Source organism: Mustela nigripes, chromosome 5 (assembly GCF_022355385.1).
Source record: "Mustela nigripes isolate SB6536 chromosome 5, MUSNIG.SB6536, whole genome shotgun sequence".
Taxonomy (NCBI): domain Eukaryota; kingdom Metazoa; phylum Chordata; class Mammalia; order Carnivora; family Mustelidae; genus Mustela; species Mustela nigripes.
This window is the reverse complement of record NC_081561.1, coordinates 56,002,912-56,020,212: the sequence shown is the minus strand read 5'-3', so window position 1 is coordinate 56,020,212 and position 17,301 is coordinate 56,002,912. Positions and strand designations below refer to the sequence as shown.

The following is a 17,301-nucleotide window of genomic DNA, read 5'->3' as shown; positions in this document are numbered from 1 at the left end:
ATATATATATATATATATATATATATATATATATATATATATATGCAACATATGAGACAAATAAAAAGCGTGAAATAAAAGGATAGATTTAAATCTGAAGACATCTGAAATTGTATTAAAGGGCCTGAAGAGACTAAGTTCTTCAGCTAAAAGACAAAAATCATTAGGCTGGAAGAACCTCCACATCTAATGATCTACAATTTACAAGACAGATATGGAAATCTGAAATAACAGAAATGTTGATCCTAAAATAGTAGAAAAACATAGTAAGTATGAGCAAAAGATTCTGATGAGCTATATTAATATCAGAAAATAGATTTTAAATCAGAAACCATTTCTAAAGATGAAAAATCATTTTATATTGATAAAATATTTAGTTTACCGAGAAAATGTAATATATATATATATATATATATATATCACATTACAACATGGGTGAAACTGTAAAGAAAAGCTAGGAGCTCATTACCTTAAAAGTCAGCAGTCAGGATAGTGGTTATAACAAGGAGGGTAGGTGTGATAGAAAAAGAAATTCAAGAGGCTTTCAGGCATGCTGGTGATGTTCTATTTCTTAATCTGAGCAGTAGTCACACCAGTGTTAATGTATAACTATTAGTAAAAAGTATATATACAGGTTTTATACAGTTTCAGCATGTATGGAAATTCTTGATTTATTAAGTGAAAAAGCAGACTGCATAATAATATATATATTATATATACATAGAATTATCATAATATATAATATATAGAGAGTCCTATTTTGTTGTAAAGATCTATATATTTACCTATCTATAGATACAGAGATAAAGTCAAAAGATAAAGCTGAAATTTTTATCAGTTATCTCTAGATGGTAGTTTTATACTTTTTTCCTCTTTCAGTGTTTTCCTATAATATACATTGTTTTTGCAATAAGGAAAAAATGAATTAAAAAAAACTTCCCTACCAGTTAGGAATATAAAATAGGGTTTCAAAGAGAGAAGAGAGGTTGGTAGAAGGATATGTGTCAAACTTGAAAACGGAAAATGAATAGCTTTGTGGAAAGTGAGACATAGATACTCAATGAGGAGGAAATACTTGGAAAGCAGCAATGCTTAAAAGGACTTCAGGGTGAATATGGACAGCAAATTAGTTGGAAGCTTGCAGTGTAATGTGCCAGGAAAGAGCGCCAGTGCTATTTTCAGTTGGAAAAGCACAAGCACCATGGCACAAAACAAGGACAGGAAGCCTCTTTTTATATATATTTGGAAAATCTGACTGTAAGGCACCAATTCTATATCAAACTACTTTTAGCTTAAACTAGGTACAAGGAAGAAAATAGCCACTGTGACCTAAAAATGATTATGATGAAATGGAATTCTCCAATGAAATAATTTCCCATTCTTGCTTCACAGAGGGCATAGCCTCTATTAATGCCAGCCCCAAGTTTTACCAAGGGTGATGGTAAAAACACGTATGTTTGAAAATTCTTCTTTGGGGTCTTTCTCAAAGGATATATATCAAAATAGCCATGTAGGATACAAAAATAAATCTGCTTAGGAGGCTTGTATGCCTTAAGACTTCAACTTGTTGGAGAAAGTAAAGAATTATAATAATATACAGGAATTATAAAAGTAAGAGGAATGAATCCTGACACAAAACGGGCCTCAAATTAGAAATATAGTGCACGACGTCCAAAAGACATTGTCAGTTTAGGACATCCACAATGGCTGGCCAAATATAGCAGCAGATGTCCACTGATAATCAAGTTTAGGGAGGCGATGCAGACTGCTCCTAGGTCTGCTGATGGCCAAGAGTTGGTTGGTGGAGAATAGGATCCAGTGCTCTTGAAGAAAGCTGGTTGGCTTCGGATCCGGCAAGATAGTGGGTGGCTGTACAGTGTCTAGCCAGAGACTGAAAGGCTTGGAAGGACGTAAAAATTCCTCAGGTGGTATAAATAAAAGGACCTTAATTGAGAAGCTTACTTACAATCATATGGGCAGAGCCAAAAACAAGGGAGGTTGAGGTATCTAGAGACAATCAAGACCAAGAAAGTCTTAAGAGTTACCACTTTTAGGTCTAAAGGAATAAAGGGAGGAATAGTATAACCAATATCCAGTAACAGTGGTAGATACAGAGTACCTGCTGGCAGAAGGTAAAGTTGTCAGATAAATAGTGCCAAAGTGGAGAGGGAAGGAGAGACCTTGACCTTCCTCTTTCTACCCTACTATCTCCTGGTCATGCCTCTTAATTCAAAGCCAGAGGACAAGGGAGCCTTGGTGCAGCAGTCCATAGGAGTCAGCCTTCTAGAGCAAAGATCAGAAAAGGGAAAGATAGAGAAGAAAATGTGTTGGTGATGATGGAGGGTGGGGGGCAAACAGAGAGTAACCAGAACAAATGCTATGTGAGGAAACAAGGGCAATGGCCAGTTATGTACAGTGCAGTTATGGGCCAGTATGGCAGAGCTAGGCTTCATTTGGTCAGTCTGAAAATAATTTTAAATTACTTCCTACTTTGTGCTAGACCAACTGCTAGAAAAACAGTAAGTTGATTTTTTCTAAAGAAGGCTTTGCAGCTGAGTATAGAATTGAAGATAGGCATATAAACAAGGGTATAGAGAAAGTAAAAAAGGAAACCAGCCATTCTTGGGATTAAAGTAAGTAAAAAATACCATAGAGCAAGAGACATTTAAGCTTTGAGGATCAGAACAAGAGAGATATACAAGGAATTTCTGGAAAAAGGGATAATATGAGTTTGGTTTGAGCAGTTTGGTTTTGGTCAGAGCTTCCAATGCCAAGGAGATTGGAATTAGAAGCTCATAGAGACTAAATACATGAGTTTCCTTTGACAGACATCTCTTCCTTGGCCATAATGCTACAGAAACATGGCAGTGCTGAGCTGATTAAGTAGGTGATATATTGGTAATGGTGTTTGGGTAGGATGGGTGAATATAGGAATTCTCACATAATGTGCTACTGCTTTCAGGTTTTCATCTTTCAGGATAGGATTAGAAAGAATTAGCAGACAGGGCAAAGGGATGAACAGACTGGAATAAATAACACAACACAAAATAAAAATATCATAGGATGTTCAAAGGGTTCAAAGGAGGAACAGAAGGAATGAACCTCAAACACTTGGAAAACATAAAAAGATGGTAACTCTCTGAGGACTAAACTCATATGATCAATAAATAATCCACTGATTATTTCTAGTCCCAACTGAAACACTATTTACTTAATTCATCTACTAACATATTCAGTGATATTGAATCATCATATCGATAAAGCTTATCAACCAAAAGAGATAGCCAACATAGAATGATAAGGTCTAACAATGTGAGTTTCTGTACTGTGTACACAAAACTTTCCAGGGAAGAATGACACCAAATCTGGAAGGCATGGGTGGGCACTTGGGCAAAAAATCCGTAAGGTACCATTACGTTTTAATTATGTTCATCACAAAGCCTTCTGAGTAAGACTGGTCTTTTTTTTTTATATATCTTGAGAAAAGAAAGCCTTGTTAGGGGAAATATGTAGAGCATTTTTTGGGAAAGGTTACCAGAACAGAGGTTTTGGCTAATATTATCTCTTGTCAACTTAGTTAATGGGATTCTTTCACTGAGAGACTAGTTTTCCCACTGTGCCTTTGCAATACAATTTCTTAACCTGTAAGGCAGACATTCTAACCCTGGAATACAGTAAAATTACAAATAAGTCTACCCTTTGGAGTCTCTTGGCAGTCTCATTCAGTTTCCTCTGGCAACTATACAACCTCATCCCTTTGGATTTTCTGAATCTTAAAAATAGGTTAACTTGTCTACAGGAGAGAAAGTTAAAGTCTTAAGTAGAAATCACACTTCTAGAAATACTTCAATAAGATAACTACAGGAAATGTATGGATATAACAGTTGATCAAAGCAAAGCCACCCAGGCTGCAAAATAAATTTAGTTCATCTCAAATTTAGTTTTTGCCTTCCATTATGTTATGAAGGAGGCACTATGGAACGGTAGAGAACTGGCAGTTTTCAAACATTTGCTTCTTTGTTTTTTAATCCACGGAAATTTCTCCCCAAACAGAATCTTTATGGCAACCCATCATGTAAAAATATCAGGATGAAGTGCATGGTCAGAAGCAGGAAGGAATATCTAGGAATTCTGCTAGCTCAGTTCTTCCCAAGACCCATCATCCTCACACATCCCAAGGAGTCCCAAGTGCTCAGTTTGAGAATAGTCAACAGAGTCAAGGAATCTGGGAGAAAAAATTGGCTCTGATCTTTGATTCATAACAGATTTGAGAACCGTTCAGGTGTTTCATTTCCTTATTTAAGAGAAACAGCTGCCCAGATATCTCTGGGAAAATAAAGAAGCCATCGTCATAATAAAAAAAAAGCCATGGGAGTACTTTTAAGTTTCATAAAACACCAAACAAATGATACGACATTTAGACTAAACTCTAATATTTGGAAATCCCAAATCCCCTCATTATATAAACATTTTCAATGGCTTTGTTTAAAAGTCATTATTGCCAAAATTTTAAAAGAACACATATGATTTCATACAAAGATTTATATCCATTTCTAAAAAGTTGACTTTGCTGTGAGCTAGTGGATTACAACTTATTCATTCAAAAAATAATTACTGAGCACTTATTGCTTCTGAAACATTGTGCTAATACAGTAAAGTATATAAAGTTGCCCTGACCCTTGACCAAGACACAGGAAAGGGAGGGCAAGGTGACAGATTTATAGAGTGAATCTATTCACTTACTGTTAAGTATTATAATGAGTCCTCCTTATCATCATCACAGTTTCACCCAAAAATCTCTAAGTCAGGTGCCTTGTAGTGGCCTCTCTGTATATGTGTGATCTCGATTGGTTTTCGTTCAGTGAAATGAGCTAAACAACTCACCTGCTTCCTTTTTCTTTCTTTCTTTCTTTTTATTTTCTTACTAAAAAGTAGCTTAACCTGTGAAAATTAGTAATGGTAAACCTTGCTAATAGGGAGTCAAGAGGTTTTGGCAAGGAGAGCTCTCATATCTTTCTACTCTTAGTCAACTGTAGACCCAACAGGAAGAAGTGGACTTGACCTTGCACTTGGATACTACTTTACTCCGCTCGCTAAAGAAAGAAATGTTCTCATCTGCCCCTCCCCCATAAGCCAGTGAAAAGTCACCATGCTTCCAGTTCCTAGTTTATGCCAATGGACTTTCAGTTTATAACAGCCTCTCCAATTTACACTTTTCTCCTTAAAAAGTGTACCTTTCCTTTGTTTCCAGGACTTGCCTACAGTTTTGCCGTAGGTTGTTCGCCCATGATTGTAATTATCTTTTTTTCCTAAATAAACCTATCTTTTGCTGGTAATAAATGGCGGTTTTTGTTTTTAACATTGACAAACCTATTCTAACACCCACTTCTTTCTGATAAAATTATCTCCTTTTCTTCATTATTTGGTGTTAGCATTGACTATTATGCTTATAGCCCATATTTTTTATTATGTCACTCAAATAATACTAGGAAATATTCTTAACTAATACTTTTCTGATTTATATTATGAAGTACAATATTTAATTAGGATATTCCATTCTCTGTAAACAATTACTGGGATTACCACTTGCCAGGGCACAGTCTTATTCCATTCAGATGAGGCCAATGTGTGGAAGCAGTAGGGAAGATACTTGCATATACTTTATTTTAAATTTAAACTCAGGATTATAATTTCTCTAAGGGTACACAGTGGGATTTGTAAACTGAAGCTTGAATAATAGTTTTGCCTGGATCTGGATAAAGGCATTTTTCTATCATTACAAAAGAAATCAAGCAGTAAGGCACATACATTTGATGCATACATAAGCCACATTGTTCCAGGAAGGCAGGTGGGAATCAGTACACAGGAATTCTGCAATTCTTAGAGGGCAAGGGCTTACCACTAGGATCCTCAAATCAACAGAATAATTTTCTCATCTTTCTCTGCTAATTGTCCTTTTTTGTTAGGTGACTGAGTATGAAAATACTAGCTTGAAAAGCACTGAATGTAGAAAGTAAGTGTCCAGTTTTTAAATGATTTTTTTTTCCTGGATGGAACTTATTTTTCCTCAGAAAAGTGATGGCATAAGCCTGAATGTATTTTCACCATTCAAGTTTCCTGCTTATTTATTTATTTTAATTTTTTTAAGTTTGTAGTTTAAATTGCAGCATTTACCTTGGTGCAGCACTGCAGAAAATCTCAAATATGGTTGCCAGCTATAGCTTTCAGGCATTAGGGATATTTTTTCCTTGGAACGTTCTGACATGACACTCAAGACAACTTCAGTTAATGGAGATAACTCAGGTTGCTTGTGATGGAGATGTATTTGAGGAAGGCTTAGGTGCCCATGCTGGAGAAGTGATAGTACCTGACATAGTAATAGTTCTATTGAATGCTGAATAAATTGATGCTTTTCACATTTCCCTATCTGCTTTAATACTCCAGACTGATTCACTATCTGATTCAAGAGGGAAAAAAGCAAGAGCAGAGCAAGAGGCATATTTACAAATCGTTTCATTTTAAGTTTAAAGCAGCATCAGCTATCCTCAAGATAAACAGTACCACCAAAATGAGTCCATATGCTTCTCACCCTGAGTAAATTGTGTTATGTAACAGTACTCTTCCTTATTCCAAAACTCTAACTACCACTGGAGGAATCTTGTTTGTACGAAAAAGTGCAATAGATGGAGGTGGATTCCAAAGAAAGTGCAGAATCTTAAAGAGTCAGGATATAATTACTACTAATGTTGGACAGTGTGTACAATAAAAGTACACATTATTCAGTGCTACCTGAAATGTTTGGCATAAAATTCAACTTCTTACTTGTTATGCCAAAATCTCTTTCCTTCCCACCTCCTTTAAAAGGTCTATGAAAATCAATTATGAACACCTGTCTTAACCCATTAGTAACCTCTGTCCCAGGAAGTCCATTTTAAAAGCTACAGAAGAAGAAGAGATATTAATATAAGAAATCAGAACTAAAGAATAACAGAAAAAATAGGGACATTAAAAAAGCCAAGCTAAAAACAATCAAAAGTTCAGAATTTTTTTGCTGTATGAATTCTAACAGTCACAAAACCATCAATAAGTCAATGTTTGCAAAATGCTTACTATGGACACTGGAAAAGATGTTAAGTAGACCCATACTAGCTTCCAATGAACCCCAAATCCAGAAAATAAGATGACATTTGCTCTAAGTGTCAAATGACAGATTCATTAATTAAAGAATAAAGGTAGAAGAGATGTTAAAGACCAATCAGTACAACTTCTTCATCTTCTGAAAGAGAAAACATGGGAGGCTCAGGGAGAGGTCACCTGACAGACAAGAGGCAGGAGCTGAACTGGACTCCAAGTCTTCTGACTCCAAGCCATAAGCATGGGAACATTTTTATATCATTGGCCAACCTTTGCCCCAAAGGAAATAATAGTTAATTCCAGAAGCAGGGTGGCTGCAATTAATGTGGCTAAGAAATAGTTCCAATGAAACTTTCTTGATGTCATAATAATAGGTCCTGTCTCTTCCAGGAAAGAGTTACTTTGGGAAGGTAATACCTTAATACCCCATGTAAAGTAGGTCTTTTGGTAAAACCAACTTACTGAGAAATATTTCTAATACCATAACATAATCATTGAAAAAGTTTAGCCAGTCAAGTCTTATAGGGCCCATTGTGTGCTAAATATGCTGGTTCTTATCTAGGGAAATAGCAGTGCCCAGGAAATAACACCTTAAATCCCTGGCAAAACCTTCCCCTTTGTAAGTTCCAATACCACCTCCTGCAGAACCAACCCAGAGGAGCAGCTACATATGCTTCTGATGAGTTCTCCCAGTTGGCTCCTCATCAAAAAGTCCCCACTTACCACTATAATCTACTTAAGACATTAGTTCAACAAATTTTCTAGAGTGTTTTTCTAAGATTTTTCACTGTGACATATATTAGGAAAGCATCTTACATTGTGATCTATTATACACACACATATATATTAAACTGATACAAAATATGATGCAATGACACTTTACTATGTGCAACAGCTTCTGATATTTCCCATTCCTTTCTATTCTCTTTTCTTCCACTTAAGTGAAATACAAATATGGATCATGATACACTAAATTGATTTAGTGACTCTAATAGATCATAACCCATTTGAGAAACACGGAGAGACCATTCATTCCTTAATTCCACATATGTTTATTGAATGCCTACCCTAGACCAAGTATTGTTTTAAGCGCTAGGAAAAAACAGCAAATGGAGCAATGAAAATTTACATTCTTTTAGGGCTTACATTCTATTACCCGGAGACAGATAATGAACAATACCAAAGTTATATTATATTGTATATTAGATAATGATGAGCTCTAAGGGGAAAATTGAAATAGAGAGGGAGACTGGAAGCACTGGTTAGGTGCTTGTGGTTTGGGACACAGTGGCCAGGAGAGTCCCCATGAAGAAGGTGACATTTGCATAAAAACCTGCAGGAAGTAAGGAAACAAGTCTGCAGGCATCTGAAGAAGAGCTTTCCAGGTGTAGAGAGAGAGACAGGTTGAATCTGAGGTCCGAGGGGTAACAGATGCTAGCTTTGTTTGGTCTTTGGAGATCACTGAATGTTTCTATCCATTAAATTTGTCTTAGATGGGAAGCTGTTGGGGATTTTGAGCAGGTAAGTGATATGATCTGACTTACAAGGTAACAGAGTGACTCTGTTAGGTGGGACCATTGGTACTGCTGTCAAGTCATATACTTCCCCTCACAGAGGAATCACAAAGGCCCACAATTCCCTGGTCTCTGCTGGGGACTTTCATTCCTATATAGTGATGTATACCCCCTGATCTGACCATTTTGTCATCCCTCCCATTTTCCTCCTGCCTTCTGGAACTTAGTCTATCATCACCAAGATTCCCTACCTCCAAAATCTTTTCCCCAAATATAATCTTTGGCTTCTTGCTCTAATCAAAGCTGGCCATCTGCTGATTACACTGCTTTCCTGGCCCTCTCCAGTGCAGACCACTTTGTTCTCCCACTCCTCTTCTGCAACTGGACTTGAAAGTTTTATAGGTGCTATCTATACCCCACAAGGAGTCAAAGATATTGTTTGTCTTCCTTAAAAGCACCTACTCCTTTGAATGTAGGCCATGTACTATGCAAATCAGTCATTTAAAAAAAATATTCATTAACAGAACTCAGGATCGATTTCCCCCATTTCCTAAGATTTAACATGGAACTCTCAGTGTGTCAGGGGCCATCACAACTCTTGTCATAGTTCTTCATGACTTTAAATTCCACAGGGTAAATCCATTCTATACTCAGGTCTCATGGTCTTAGGAACTCATAATGTTTTAAATTCTACATTTGTTTCCCAGCTCAAAACGATCAAATCATAATTATTTTCATAAGTAATAATTTCTTCTCAAAACCTTTACACCACATATCTCTAGAATCCATTTCTTTCCTTTCCAGCTCACTCACATTAAAACTGGGTCACAGATTGCATTTTCCGAAGACGGCCAGAACCATAGCTCCCATTCCACCTGTTCTTCAGCGATGTGACTCTGCTTCTCTCTCAACCCTGCCACTCTTTCAAGAGGTGGAGTCCCAATACCCTGTTCTTGAATCTAGGCTAGGCTTTGTGCGAGGCACATAGTAGAATATGGCCGATATGATGCTATGCAACCACCAGCCCTGTAGTTTTTGCTTTGGTCTCTTACAACACTTTTTCTTGGAGCCCTGAGTCTTCACATAAGAATCCTGACTACCTTAAAAATACCACACTGGGGGGCGTCTGGGTGGCTCAGTGGGTTAAGCCTCTGCCTTTGGCTCAGGTCATGATCTCAGGGTCCTGGGATCAAGCCCCACATCAGGCTCTCTGCTCAGCGGGAGCCTGCTCCCCCCTCTCTTTCTGTCTACCTCTTTGCCTACTTGTGATCTCTCTCTCTCTCTGAAATAAATTAAAAATCTTAAAAAAAAGATACAAAAAATACCACACTGGACAGGACACATTTAGATGCTATGTTCAAATTTCCCAGCTGAGATTCTCCTTCAGAAATCTCAGGCTTGGTACCAGCCATGTGGGCAAAGAAAGAATCTTAGAAGTGGCTGTTTTAGTCCCACCTGTCCCAGACTTTGGACTTCAAGTTACCCTCAGCTGAGGCTCTAGACCTTGTGTAGATAGAATAAACTGACCTCACTGTGCCCTTTCCAAAGTCCTAACCTACAGAAACTGTGAACGTAATAAAATAATGCTAAATAAATAATAATAAAATAAATAAAACAAAATAATAAAAAGTTGTTTTACACTACTAAGTCTTGTGGTATTTGTCATACAGCAATAGATAACCAGAATAGACTTCAACCTAAAACAGTTTTCTGATTTCATAAAAAGTCATAAGATTTTGACCCTATCAGTTTTTCATTATGATGACAATGAGAAGAAATCCTCATTACCTTTATTGTTTGGCTTTGTTTATGTGGGACAGAGAGTTGATACCCATTAAATAATCCATTTACTCTTCTACATTTTCTATATTTCCTTGAGCTGGCTTATGGCCATGTGCATAGTTCTGGCCAATAGAATTTGATGAGAAGTAACTGTATAGCTTTGAGTGCAAGGTAGTTATAAGTAGGTGTGTTTTCTCTAGCTGTTCACTTTTCTGTGTACATAGCTGGGACCATAAACTATGAGAAGACAAGATGTTGCACCACAGAGGCATCCTAAATCCCTGAATCTTTGCTGTAAGAGTGTTTCTGAGGAAAGCTTCCTGATTCACATTAAACTACTGTGTAAGCAAGAAATGAATCTTTGTTGTGTTAATCCAACTAGATTTATAGCATTATTTGTTACTGCGGCATGGTTGACCCTAACAAGTAAAATCTTCATAATCTGTCAATATAGTCACTTTTTTTGCATACACTATAAGCCCTCCTCCTCCCCGACCCCCGGGAGTTTTTTTCTCCAACTAAATTCCTGTCAATGACTACTCAACTCTTCCTCCAAGTGGCTAGGGGTGGGGGTGGGGGGGTGCAGCGGTGGGGGCACTGACTCAGCAACCGTGCTGAATTGATTTCTTTTTAAAATTCATGACCATAAACTTCAAGTAGGTCCTTGTGCTTCTTAGCTGTTCACCTAACTTCAATTTGTTCTCCAATTTCCAAAGCGACTCTTTTAAACTCTCTTCGCTTTCCTCAAATCAACACCTCCTTCCCCAAATTTATGCTCAGCTGATGACTTGCTTTATATTTTACTGACAAAGTTGAAGCCACAGAAGGGAATTTCCACATGCTCCCACCCCCACATGTACCAATCTATCTGGATCTGTCCATATATTTTGCCTTCTCTTTTCTTAACTGTAGATGAGTTGTCTATGCTCTTATATAAAGTCAATGACTCTGGCTGTGCGTTGAATCCAGTCCCATCTCTCCTACTCAATGACAGTGTTTCTGCAATTTCTTCCTATCTCTGCTTTACTATGAAACTTTCTGTGCTGTGCATCCCAATTAAAATACAATCATTATTTCTCTGTAATGCAAAATTCCTTGGAAAAATTACCATTACTCACTGTCTTTGCTTCTTATCCTCCAAACTCTATTGAACCTCTTTAAATTACCCTCAGCACTCCTCCAAAGCAACTCTTGTCAAAGTCACCAATGACCTTCAAATTGCTAAATCAAACAACCAATTCTCAGTTCTCATTGGACACAGCTGCTTCGCAGCTTTTGGAACAGCTGATCTCCAGCTGTTTGGGAAATGCCTTCTTTACTTGGCTGCTGAGACACTATTCTCTTTTGATTCCCCTACTATCTCACTGCTTCATCCTTTTTAATGTCATTTCTGGATCATTTTCATCTTTCCAATCTCTAAGCTTTGGAATGCTCTAGGGCTCAGATCTCTGACTTCTATTTTTTATCTATATTTATCTTTCTAGTTGATCTTATCAGATCCCATGACTTTCATTATCAGCTATGCCATGATAAATCCAAAATTTATATTTCTAGCTCCACCTTACAGATTTTACTTCTTAGCCTGATCTACATATTGTCTTATATAGCTAACCCCCCATTTTCCCACTTGGATGCTTAATAGGTATATCTAACTTACCAGATAGAAAGTAAATTGATATTTTCCTCTCTAACTTATTCCTATCATGATCTCCCTATGATAATGAAGGGCAACTGCTTTCTATTAGATATTTAGTCCTCAAAGTTTGGAATCATCTTTGACTCTTCTTTATCTTATGTACTATATCCAGTCCTGCAGCACATCCTGTCAATTTTATTTTCCAATACATATCCTGAGTCCAATCCCTTTTTACCATTGTCTCTGCTCCATGGTATTAAACGTCACCACCATTATAGCCCACGAATTTTTGCAATAACCTCTTACATAGTCTTCCTATAACCATTCTTGCTCCATTGTAGTCTCATTTCCATGTTGTAGCCAAAGATGTGTTTTAAAAAGTAAGGCAGGGGCACCTGGGAGGCTCAGTCAGTTAAGTGTCTGCCTTTGGCTCAAGCCATGATCCCAGAGTCCTGGGATTAAGCCCCATGTAGGGCACCCTGCTCAGTAGGTAATAGTAGAAGTAGTAGAAGAAGGAAACTGCTTCTCCCTTTCCTACTCCCCCTGCTTGTGTTCCCCCTCTCTCTCTCTCTCCGCCAAATAAATAAACAAAATAAAAAAAAACAAAAACACATAAAACATAAGGCAGATCACACTCTCCTGTTGCAAATGCTTCAGATAGCTTTCCGTCTAAAGTATTAAGTTCTTTGAGGTACCTGTGTGGTTCAGTCAGTTGAGCATTGGATTCTTGATTTTGGCTCATGTCATGATCTCAGGGTCATAGGATTGAGCCCCTTTAGGCTCCATGTTCAGTGTGGAGCCTGCCTGAGATTCTCTCCCTCTCCCTCTGTACTTTCACTTTCTCTCTCTCTCTCAAATAAATAAAATCTTTAAAAAAGTATTAAGTTCTCAGTGGCCTCCATGACCTCTCACTACCATCTCTCTAACTCCATCTCATAATACTCAGACAGTTGTCCACTGTGCTCCAGCCACACTCCTTTTATTGTGCTTCCTCAACTTCACCAAGAGGTCCTTCTAAAAGCCTTTGCACATTCTCTTTGTCAGAGATACTCTTTTCTCAGGTTGCCACATGGCTACTTCTTCACTTCCTTTAGCCCTCTACTTCAATTTCCTTTTTTTTCCCCCCAGAAAGTCTTTTCTCTTACCGCTTATATTCTTTATCCCTTATCCTGCTTTATTTTTTTTTTTTTACTTTATATCGCTTATCTTATTTGTTTATTGTCAGATGCCTCCCCTTTGCAGGCCTACAATGTAAGATCCATGGAGGCAACCACTTGCTCAGTTCAGTTCAATACCTTTTACTCTCAAATCCAAAATACATTGAACATATATATTCTCAATAAATATTTGATTGACTTAATAAATAAATGAATATGGAGCTCAATTTTAGATGATGAACAAAAGTCTCCTATCTGGAAATGCTGGGCTCACCTGAACAAAATAAGTCACGTGGATGTGTCCCTTATCTTTTTTTTTTTAAGATATTATTTATTTATTTGACAGACAAAGATCTCAAGTAGGTGGAGAGGCAGGCAGAGAGAGAGGAGGAAGCAGGCTTCCCACTGAGCAGAGAGCCCCATGCGGGGCTCGATCTCAGGACCCTGAGATCATGACCTGAGCCAAAGGCAGAGGTTTAACTCACTGAGCCATCCAGGTGCCCTGGATGTGTCCCTAATCTTTACTCACTATCTTCACTACTTATTTTCCAAGCTCTATTGAACTCCTTCAAATTATTCTCAGCACTAACCCAAAGCAGCTCTTGTCAAAATCACCATGGCTAAAGTAAGACTCCAGGCATATAAAATAAACTCAAGATAGACTGTAAATTAATAGCAAATCAAGGCTATCACTGACTTTGGCAACTATCCCCAGAAGATCAGCAAAATACAGCAGAAAACAGGCTGGTGCCCATATGTAATATTAGCCCATATTTCTCCTCCAAGAAAAGGAAACACATTCACATAAAGCAAATGAAGTGGGGGGGAAAAAAGGCTGACAATGAGTTATAAATTAAATTAGTGGCACTGTTACTGGTTTATGTTTGTATAGAGAAAAGATAAGTTGGAGCAAAATGGGATCATTTTAGGTGTTTTAAAAAAAATAGGAGAAGTCTGGATTTCCTTCTCAGATCTTTTCCAGAGATAGCACATATGCCTATGATCATCTTCTTTTCCAATCTGTAATCTTATTGGATTCCAATTGGAATGTTTCCAATCTTAATCTGGAACATACAATTTGAAAGACATGTATTTACTTATGGGGACACCAGGACAAAATATAAAAGTTAGTACAGGTTTTAAAAATGCCAGGTATAAAGATACAGTATATGTGCCTCTTAAACAGCTCCACGGATATTAAGTAGATGAATGGTCAGAAAAAAGAACAAGCAGATACAGTCTAGAAGGAAGATAGCTGGTCAGAAATAACATGGCTGAAGAACAAAACACCATCAGTGACATACCTAGCTTCAGGGATAGGTTATCATGAAAGATAACTGATTTTCAGTCTTGGAGCACAACCTCAGATAAATCCTTGTGGGAAGATAGGAATAGAAATAAGTTTACCAGAAGAGTTGGACTTCTTTCCCTTACATCCAACTAACTTTAGATTATGCAGTGTTAGCACCATGTAAACTGTAATCGGTCAAGGGACTACTTTCAACCAATGCCATATGTACTACTAGAAGATATATATCTGCCAAACTCAGCTTATTGATGCTCAAAATCACGTTCCACCTCATCACCTTCATAGACTTGTGCTCTGCATGCTCTATGCATGAGCATAGACTTGTGCTCTTCATAGACTTGTGATTTTTCTATTCTAAAGCCCCTCTCCCTGTCTCTGTCTCTCTCTCACGCACACATGAACATACACACACACTAAAAGCCAACAAAAGAGAATGGAGATTAGAGGTTGAAGGATAACACATACCTTAAATGACTTTATAAAGAAATGATCAAATTCTAACTTCAATTGAAAATAAGATAACTAATACTGTAGGATCTTCAAAATTTAAGATTGAAAGGTCCAAATCCTTCATTTAATGTATAAAGTACTGGGACAAAGGGACTATATATTGCAGCCCAATAAAACATACAAAGTTAGGGGGAAAGCTGGGATGAAAACTCAGATTTCCTAGCCCTATGGGATAATCCTTTCATTTCACTAGTTCTCGATCTTCATATCTTTGTTATTACAGGTCGTTTTACAAACAAAAGAAAGCACAACAAACTACCCCTTGATGGGCCAGATATCTTAGATAAGTATATATTGATAAATTTATTATTGCTACATTTTCAGAACATACCAGAAAAGTTCATTTCAGAATATTTTAAGGACTGAATTCTAAGAATACTGAAGAGTAACCATTCACCAGGCTTCCTAGAGACTATACCTACACTTTCTAAGGTTGATTTATGATCTTAAAATCACTGAGACAGAAGAAAAGTGAGAAACATGTGTGTTTCAGAATCTGGGCCTTTTCTTCAGTGTTAGTGCTTTCAGTATTATTATTTATTTAATGGATAAAAACACCACTTTGATTTTGTAGCATCTACATTATAATTCAGCCTCACTAGAGACAATTTTTCTCCTTATTTGTATGGAATATGCAATGCTATATATTATAGAACTTTCTTGATAAATATTTCCATTACCCAATTAGATTGCCACAGTTTTAGAAAAAGCCCTAGTAGGGTCTAAGGTATCTAATTTGTCATTTTAAACAAGCCATGTTTCATTTGTGAACCACAGTGAATGATTCTTAGAAATTTTATGTTGATATTTCAAGTCAAGAGGCTAAGCTCAAAAAACACAAGTATAAATGGTTCAAATCTAGACACATCCTCACCACTTGTGCAAACAAATTTTAATATAGTTATTTGGGAAAAAGAAAAATACTTGTTGTTAAGAAGATGAAGATGCATTTAAAGGTGATATGCAAAATCCAGGCAGACTTTCAATTTCTTGAAGCCAAGGGCTGTTTCCTATTTATCACTAAACCCGGTGCATTTAAATCTTGATGACATTTACTATATGCTATATAAGCCTTAGATATATTCTACTACATTCAAAAAATAATTCTTTGAAAGTGATAAAATTATGATCCTTATTTTATGCAAGAGGAATCTGAGGTTTACTAAGATGAACTAACTTACTAGGGCCACAAAGAACTTGGGTTTCCAGGTAAAGAATTTGGACACCAGCAACCTACACTATAAATCCATTTTGCAGTGTTCTCAAAGATGTTTGTTAAGGTGAAAACAAAAAGGGCCTGGATCACTTAGAAGACTTTCTGACCACATACATGTGTCTTTTTAATTTAATAATAAAACTGTAATTTATAGCTGATTTTAGCATGGGGAGTGAAAAGCAATTGCTTTACAACTGAAAACTCTCTGCTCATGTCAGTTTACCACCTACAGACCATGATTACAGCTCATCCTCCAAATCACTGCATGTAGGGAATTATATCATATCTGACAGAACTCTTTTGTAGAACCACAGATATCACCTTATCATGGCTTTTCTGATACATTCCATCAGTCTTGTTGCTGAGCCATCATTCACATTTCTTCACAGACTTGATCTTCTCTTTTGCAAGAACACACACACACACACACACACACTCATAGAACATTTTCTAGACATTTATGTAGGTCTGGAGAAAACTTATAAGAAGGGATAATCTTGGCTGGGGATGCTCATTAATTATTCTCACCAGAGATGAAAAGAAATTAGGGGATGTATCTTTAGTGTAGTAGGAAGGTTTAGTTTATATGGAGGTGGGGAAATGTAATATATTTTCTATAAAAACTTTGAAGTGAATTAATAAATCAAGGTTACTGAAAAAGGTTTTTTTTTTTTTTAATTAGAATAAATTAGTGGTTCTTTGAATTTTCATCCTATGCTATTCACTCTTCACTATCATCAACTTGAAGATGTTCATGAATATGAACCACAAAATTTGTTCAAAGTAAGTTTTGGATCTCCATAATCCCTGGCTTATAATATTTGAAGAAGCAGAGTAGAAAATTCCAATATTGTATAATTTAAAAATAACCAACAGCATTAATTTTTGCAATATAAATGGGAAGATGACTTGGTCAGCCTAGATTTTCCAAAAGGCCCAATCAGGTGAAACAGATGTTACCCCAGGTAAAATCTTACATAATCACACAAACATATCAGTGAAAAGTTAAAACAGATTTCTGCCTGAGAATTCAAGAAATGTAC

General features: G+C 36.8%; 1 protein-coding gene across 2 annotated transcripts in view; it reads right to left on the bottom strand.

Annotated features, from left to right (window-relative positions):
* PTCHD4 (patched domain containing 4) overlaps positions 1 to 17,301 on the bottom strand; it is a 187,077-nt gene that overhangs the window by 117,553 nt on the left and 52,223 nt on the right. The window lies entirely within an intron of this gene.